Raw genomic sequence first — 8,116 nt, forward strand, 5'->3', positions numbered from 1 at the left:
AACACCTTGCAGTGTTACGGGAACAATATTTATGGTTGTAGAAATTAAAACCTAAAACAAGAATGTCTCTACAACATTATTAACCGCGTAGAAATAAATCCTCTGCAAATTCAATGTAATGTGCAGATCAGTGTCTGATATTGGATTACAGTGTGTGTTTATAGGGTATTTTATCACAGTAACAGAATGACGAGGCCTAATTCTTTTAGCAGTTATTTAATACTTACAGAAATACACGATGGCATGAAATGAGCCTTATTTCCCTCAGTCACTTTCTTACACAAACTGAAATGATCCAGACATGAATATGCAACATATTACATATATGCAACATATTATATGTTATATAATGTACCCTACAGGTACATTAACATATGTTCTAATGCCACAATGTCAGTTTTTGGCATTGACAACTGCATTTACTTACAGGAGTGAATCTTGAAATGCCCCGTTAAAGCCAGGTTCAGACTACACGATTTTAGCCTGATTTCGGCACAATCTGCTTGACGTAGGGTGTCGTGGGGACTCATAATGGCAAGCTCACACTACATGATTGGAAGACTAGCCGGATCACTGTGTTGCTCACACACTACGCAACAAGGTTTCTTCTCATCTGTCATCGTCTTGTCATAGCTGCGCGCATACTACACAACACAACGCTGACGAGGTGCACACACTACACAACATTTGGTGAAGAGGCATTCCCGACCATCAGTGAAAACACATTTTCTCACATAAATTCTCGCGAGAAATTACGGCGATTATAGGCCATTTCTTGATACATAAAATAAACAGTCATGTTCTTGCCAAAGCTCTACAAGTTTGCTTTCCAGTTCACGTGTCCAAACTCACCGAGGACCACTTGCGGAAGAACGTTTACTTTGTTTACGTTTAATTTGATCGACCTATCTCCGTTTATACCATCTGCACTGTGATTGGCTGGATTAGCTCCACCTTGTCATTGTGTCGCTCACATTACGAGATCACGTGGCGATAATATCACACAGGTTTGAAAATGTCGTAGCGTCTGTGATAGTTCACATCACGTTGCTGACCTGCTCACACTTAACGAGCTTCGGCGACCGCAACGAGCACTGATTTGGTCGCGATCCGAGGGTTTTGTCGCAGACTCTGGAAACCTGTCCGCGACAGCAAAATCCAGCCAAAAATCATGTAGTGTGTATGACATCTACAGAGAACGCTCTCATGGTACCTGGATGTCAAACACAGATTGTATGAAAACAGGAAAACAAAGCCAAAACCTGGATATTTTAGGCAATATAGAAATAATGGCCAGGAAGTGTCCCGTAAAAATGGCACGGGATTATTATTATTAACTTTATTATGTGTTTATCTGACTTGAATGCCAAAGTGAAAACAACTTTCCTTCGTGCCATTACAGAAATATTCAAAATAGCAGAATATAAACAAACAAAACATGTTTTCTGATGTTTTGAACAACATAGCAAAACTTCACGTGCTTGTTCCGTCTCTTCATCGTCTTGTAGGTCTGAAGTCTCTAATGTCCTCATAATTAATGGACAGATTTTTACAATCAGCAGGTCTGTAATTAAGCTGTTGGGAGGTCAAAGCAAAGGAGAGAGAAGAACTGAGCATTTAATGACATAAACACTATTATTTTAACCACTTAATGGAGTGCTAGTGATTTCCAAATTAATTTACGTTTGACAAAGTCTTCTCTGAGTTTGACACACCTCTCACAGTGACTTTGGTCAGCGCTTCACTGCAGCCCACGTGATTGGTCGCCACGCACTTATACGTGACGCTGTCCGATTCTTTGAGCCGCGCGATCTTCAGCAGGCCGTCTTTGGTGGACATGGAGGCTCCGCCCACACGCGTCCAGCGGAAGCGGATTGGATGAGCCGGCACGGCTCCAGCGCGGATTAATCTAATGTTTTGAGGTGAATGTGTGGCAGTCAGTCACCGCACCGGTGTGGATATTTAATGTACTTTGCACTCACAGATTCTAGCCTACGTCTTGGAATATATGACTCAAATAATAATTTTCACTGAATATTGTCATCTGAACAAGTAAGTAACAAGTCTGCCACGTTTGTTCTGACCAACTGAGGAAAAAAGCATTAAATCAAAAAGCAATAAATAGTGCTACAAATGGTGATTTAATCTAAAGATCGGTTAGCTCATATCACATCAAACCGTTCAAATCATTATTATTGTTATACTTTATTCTCAATTTATTAATGTTAACAACATCAGCATTGCGTGACTATGAGTATAGTGTGTATTATCATGTAGATTTAAATTTCTGTACAGGCTAATCTCTAATTGTCATACCATTCAAATTTCATATTAAGAAATCCTTTTAACCCAAACAGCAAATTATGCTCCCTTCGAACTGGTTGTCTTTAATATACAAATCTTGTGTAATCCTAGGCTATCTGTAATCAGAAGCACATTTAAAACTGGAACATGATTTAATTTCATTCACGTGTGTTTCATAAACACATAATCCTTTCTGGATTACAATCCACCATCAAAATGATACATTTCATTATTCTGGCTGCTGTGAGAATATGATTTTATGAGCAGTTCATTCATAATTCCATTTTAACTTCATTCTGTGGAGATTCTATGGGGTTACATAAAGTGAATAAATGTTTTAGTATAAACAAATATTTTTATTAAGAATAATGCACTGAGATTTCAATCACCAGTGAAGACATCATGAGTCAGAGGAAGCTGCCTCACGTGTCTGGGCGTTGAGCACGCTGAGGAAGCATTTGTGGATGGTGCATGTTCTATTTGTGGGGACATTGCCATCTTGGAGTTGCATGAAAGACTCCGTTATGTCAAACGTGGCGGGGTCCCTCTGCCTCTGCCGCGATCCAGCGTTTGTCCCGCAAATCGGAGTTTCCCCCCAGAGGGAGTTCGTCACCCCTCAAGCACTCCGCAGCCGGTGGTGCGGCCGGAGGGGCACGCTGGCCCCACTACAGGATGAAGGGAGCCGGCCGTTTCCTTCAATCTGCCACCTGGAGACCAGATGTCAATCGCTGCATCGGAGGGCGAGCTCTCTCTCTCTCTCCGGGAATGACGACCCGGCTGCGTTGCCCCCTTCGGGTGTGGCACCCAGAGATGACGGCTATGCTTTCCCAGGCCGCCGAGAATGTCGGGCTCATGTGGAATCCTCCACCGCGTCCCGATCCTTCAAGGCTGGATGAATGGTTTCTCGGTGGGGGTCGCGCTGGTTCTCAGCGGCCCCTCTGGTGCCATTCTTTCCGGAGGTGCATGAGGAGCTCACAAGATCGTGGAAGGCACCTTTTACGGCCCGAAACAAGTCTTGTAGCTTCTCCTCTCTCACTACCCTCGATGGTGGGGCCACTTTGGGGTATGCAGGCATTCCCTCGGTGGAGCAGTCTGTGGCCATGCAACTGTGTCCAACAGCCGCTACCACTCTGTGGGATGACCCGTGTCTCCCCTCACGGGCCTGTAAGTATTCGTCAGGCTTAACTGGCAGTGCTTACAGAGCTTGTGGGGAGGCGGCTTCTGTCCTCCACACCATGGCGTTACTGCAGGTCCATTAGGCCAAAGCCCTTAAAGACCTGCACAAAGGTGGCCACGACCTGGCGGTTCTACATGAACTGCGTGCTGCGATGAACCTCGCGCTTCGAGCGATGAAGATGAACGCACAGTCTCTGGGTCGTGCGATGTCCACGCTAGTGTTCCAGGAGCGCCATCTCTGGCTGTGTCTGGCCGACATGAAGGAGCATGTTAAGGTGCAGTTCCTGAATGCTCCCGTGTCACAGACCGGCCTTTTCGGCGACGCTGTCGAGAGCTTTGCCTGGCAGTTCTCGGCGGCACAGAAGCAGAATGAGGCAATCAAACACATCATGCGCCAGAGGAAACCTGCTGCTTCCACCCCGGCTGCAGCCCCTCAGCCTGCTCGTCGCCGTGGGCGCCCCCCTGCGGCTGCCCCTGCTCCCACGCAGCAGCAGCAGCCTTCCACCAGGCAGCGTCGTGGAGCCGGTCGCAGGCAGGACACCCAGCCCGTCCATGCCCCCACCAAACCCGGCGGTAAGCGCAAGTGCAAGAGGCCCTGAGACGGGTGACCTGGAGATGGAGGAGACTGCTCATCGGGAGATGGTGACCGCACCATTCCCTCCCCCGGAGGAGGGCCGGGTGGAGAATCTTTTGTTTCATTCTGTTTTTGTTCCCAAAACTTCAACAAAAGAGTGGTTTCCTCAGTCTCTGGGTCTCAAGAGGAGGAGAGTGGTGAACAGTGCATCACAGGGTCACTTCCCTCCTCCTCTCTCGCCAGCGGGCAGCAGTGGGTTGCCCAAGAGCACCCTTCCTGCCCATTCGTGGAACCAGGTAAGGGTTGTAGCACTTAAGTCCCCGCTTCATGTCGTCACGCGCCGGGCTGTCGTCACACGCTGCACGAGGAGGAATCAGGAGAGTGTTACACTTCACACCCAGACTCCACCCGCTGCTGTCACAGGCCCCGGGCTGAGTCCCTGTGTTCCACCACGCTGCCCCATCGCGGGTACGTCGGTGGCTCCATTGGTTCCATTGGCACGGTCTCTCGGAGCCTGGTTAGCGCTCCCCGGTCCGTCTCTGTGGCTCCTGCGGACCATCAGACTCGGCTATGCAATTCAGTTCACCCGGCGTCCCCCCAAGTCCAGGGGCATCCGGTTCACTTCAGTCAAGGCTGTCGATGCCTCTGACTTGCGTGTGGAAATCGCAGTCCTGCTGGCGAAGGACGCGATAGAGCCTGTCCCTCCAGCCGATATGACGTCAGGGTTTTACAGCCCTTACTTCATTGTGCCCAAGAAAAGCGGTGGGTTACGACCGATCTTGGATCTGCAAGTTTTGAACCGTGTGCTTCACAAGCTGCCGTTCAAGATGTTGACACAGAAATGCATTTTTGAATGCATCCGTCCCGGCAGTGTCAGGGGTATGGACGGGTCCCCAACTGAACACAAACATGTTCATATTATACTTAATATCATACTTTATATATTCATGCTATGCTCATTGATGTTATTTAAATTATTAGTTAATCATTCGAAATCTAAACACATAAAAATATTCTCAGGCTGGCCCATGACTCTTTAATGAACCTAGATTCAGATTATGGTAATTTTTCGACTGATTATCAATTGCAACTAAATTCATTAAACTATAATATAGTATAATTTACATATATTAACTACAGTGAACATAACATTTTAGTATATTATATTAACGTTTAAGTGAGTTCCAGAAGCTTTAAAATACTTTACTATGAGGGTGGATCATATCAACATTGCTGTGTCCTGTTTTGTGCTTAATTTTCTTACAATTTCCATATCCTTCACCTGGCTGCACTGGAAGTTGTTGTGGCCACTTGAGGGTAAATGCAGAAGCGACCATGCTTATAGTCCATTATGTTTAATCAGATGAAGTTGCTGTAATGGAATACAAATGTTTGTCTTTAGGAGACAAACCATGGAAGTCATTTTATTGAGGATTTATTGTTATTGTTATGTACAGCTGTTTTTCCCACTTAGTGCACAATGCTTGGTACACAGGCTGTACAGCTGCTGATGGAGTGACTGTGAATTTGACATTATCTCTTTTCTGACTGCCATAATTCATCTCTCTTCTAATTTGGAAAGTTATGCAAATGTAATAGTGGATTTGATGAGAATGAGAACCCCATAAGTGCGATCCATAAGTGTGATAATGTATTTCAGCTGATCATTATGCAAAATAAATAAAAATAAACCCAATATAAATAAATATCAATGCAGAGCGAAGGGGTCTTGTATCACCCATAAGAGCATTATTTTGTGATTATAACTGGCTGATGTGGGAGGAAAAATATATTTTTCAAATCTTTTGCGTTCTCTCACAAAACCAGTTGAGTTCGGACAAACAAGTAATTTGATAAACAAAATGCAATTTGAATGTCATTAATCAAACTTATTCTGAATAGCCTGTGCTTTGCTCTTAATCACTACGTGTAAGCAGGATAAAAAACAAACAAGAACAAAACATCTGATTTTATTGGACTCTTCATGAAACTCCTCCTTGAATTCTGAGGTAAGCAGGCAGAACCGTTAAAACTGAAAGCAAACACACTGCAGCTTTTCATCAGCAAGGAAAGAGGCTGAAAAAAAACAACACTGACCAGCAGGATTTTTTATGGTAAGTACATTTTTAAAGCTACACTTTATATTTCTAGTTATACAGTTCAAAACAATGATAAATGTTTTGTTTTGAATTTACCTGCTTAATTAAAATATGTGACCTGCACTTTTATATAAAAAAATAATGATGAAAAAGCATTCACCTTCAGGTTCATTTTTCCATGGTACATATTTTAGAAACTTTAAAGATGATTTTAAAAAACTTTAAACATGACTTGAAATTATTTTGACCTGAAATTATTAATATTTATATAGAATTTGCCTGCTTGATTCACACGTTTTTGTGAAGTTTTCTTTAGACAGTTTTTGAAAGAATAATCCCACAGCAGAGGATGCGGTTTTTTGTTTTGTCGAGGATCTGCTGAAGTGGAGCATCTGCGGCCTTTGTGTTTCTGTTGAAAGACTCCTGTCCTTTTCAATTCCTCGCCCTCTTTCTTTTTACAGAGACTGTTTTTAAACAGATCAGTCTGTTTGATCTAAGAAGGCATTTGTGCACCGTTTAATTACATTAAAGTATATTCCTTTCATTACCAGATGTGAAATGAAATAATGACCATTGTGTTTTTTGATGTTGCCCAGTAAACCAGTTTTTCTGGTCATTATGGTTTTTCATAGAAAATGTGATCTGATCTGAAGAATTAAAAGGATTTTACATTCAGAAAATGTATTCAATACTTCATTCAGATTAAAATTGTTTTTAAACAGCAAAAATACATATAAAACTAAACTAAAATAACTTGTTTTGTGATGCTGTGTGTAAAGATGCATGATGTGTCTATATGTAATTATAGTTTTCTGAAAAGAAAGATGAGCGACGCTGCTTCTAAAATGAGTCTCAATACAGAGGAGGGATGTTCTCAGTCCCGGAGATCTCCAGATCCCAGCTGTGTGTCTGTGAAGAGTGACAGATCCATGGATTCGCCTGTTAATCTCAGTGATAAACCAATGACCACTGATCATATGTGAGTATAAAGTTATTAGAGTAAAGTTATTTAACTCTTCACACATTATTTCATATGTGAATATACATCACAAATTATTTGTGCACTTATTTCCCACCACAATTTCTGAGTACAAAAAATAGACTTCACACAAGGTCCATAAAGGGTTTGAATTTAATTTGGTCTAGAATACCTGGAAAATCAGCTTGTTTTGTTGAAAGCTGCTTGAAATGAAAAGGAATATATGTATGCAGTTCACACACATGCAAAACAAATATATATTTTGTAAAGAGTGTTAAAAGTCCTTAATATTTGCAGTATTCCCCGCATGCAGTGCACAACCGCACTAAATTGGAAGGGAACATTTGATGAATATGCAAAGCAGCCAGCCACATTTGTTTGTTTTAAATGGGTTGAAAAGGATGGAGGTGCAGCACTTTCTTCTTAACAATGAAAACAAAGATAATCCCAAGTGAAAAATGCATAACAGAAATTAAACGCAAGACAACTAACTAAAACTGAGGGCAAGATATACACAGAATAATGAGGGGTAAATCAAGGGACAAGTGGGACTAATTAATTAACTCATTGGTAACTGGGGAAACAAGCTAGGAACAGGAAAGTAAACAGGGGCTAGAGACAGTGATATACAAATTAAAAGTCCATAAAAATAAAACCAGAAACTGAACAGAAATGTGACACCAGCAACTAAAACTTGGAATACACTTAACGACTTTTAAAATCGGAACAGATTTTAAAACATTAGGCATCAGGCTCAGCCCAAATGTTCACGCAAAGAAAGAAGGCGTAACTTTTATTCTCGCTGTAGTATTGTTGCCGCCGCCGCCATGTCGTGAAGAAGCTGTGTTTCGTTGTGAAAGCAAAACTACTTTGTTTGGTCTTCCAAAAGAGGACGATATCTGCTTCGTCATGCCTGGAGCTGATCCGTGCTGGTCGCTGAGGAAATACATCAACTTCGCACTGTGGATCGCCGGATCGGCTTTC

General features: G+C 42.7%; 1 pseudogene; it reads left to right on the top strand.

The window, feature by feature from the left end:
- Positions 1-6,998: 6,998 nt before the first annotated feature.
- LOC107719176 (NACHT, LRR and PYD domains-containing protein 3-like) overlaps positions 6,999-8,116 on the top strand; it is an 8,755-nt pseudogene continuing 7,637 nt past the window's right edge.

Source organism: Sinocyclocheilus rhinocerous, unplaced genomic scaffold, assembly GCF_001515625.1.
Source record: "Sinocyclocheilus rhinocerous isolate Xijiao unplaced genomic scaffold, SAMN03320098_v1.1 scaffold613, whole genome shotgun sequence".
NCBI classification, from domain to species: Eukaryota; Metazoa; Chordata; class Actinopteri; order Cypriniformes; family Cyprinidae; genus Sinocyclocheilus; species Sinocyclocheilus rhinocerous.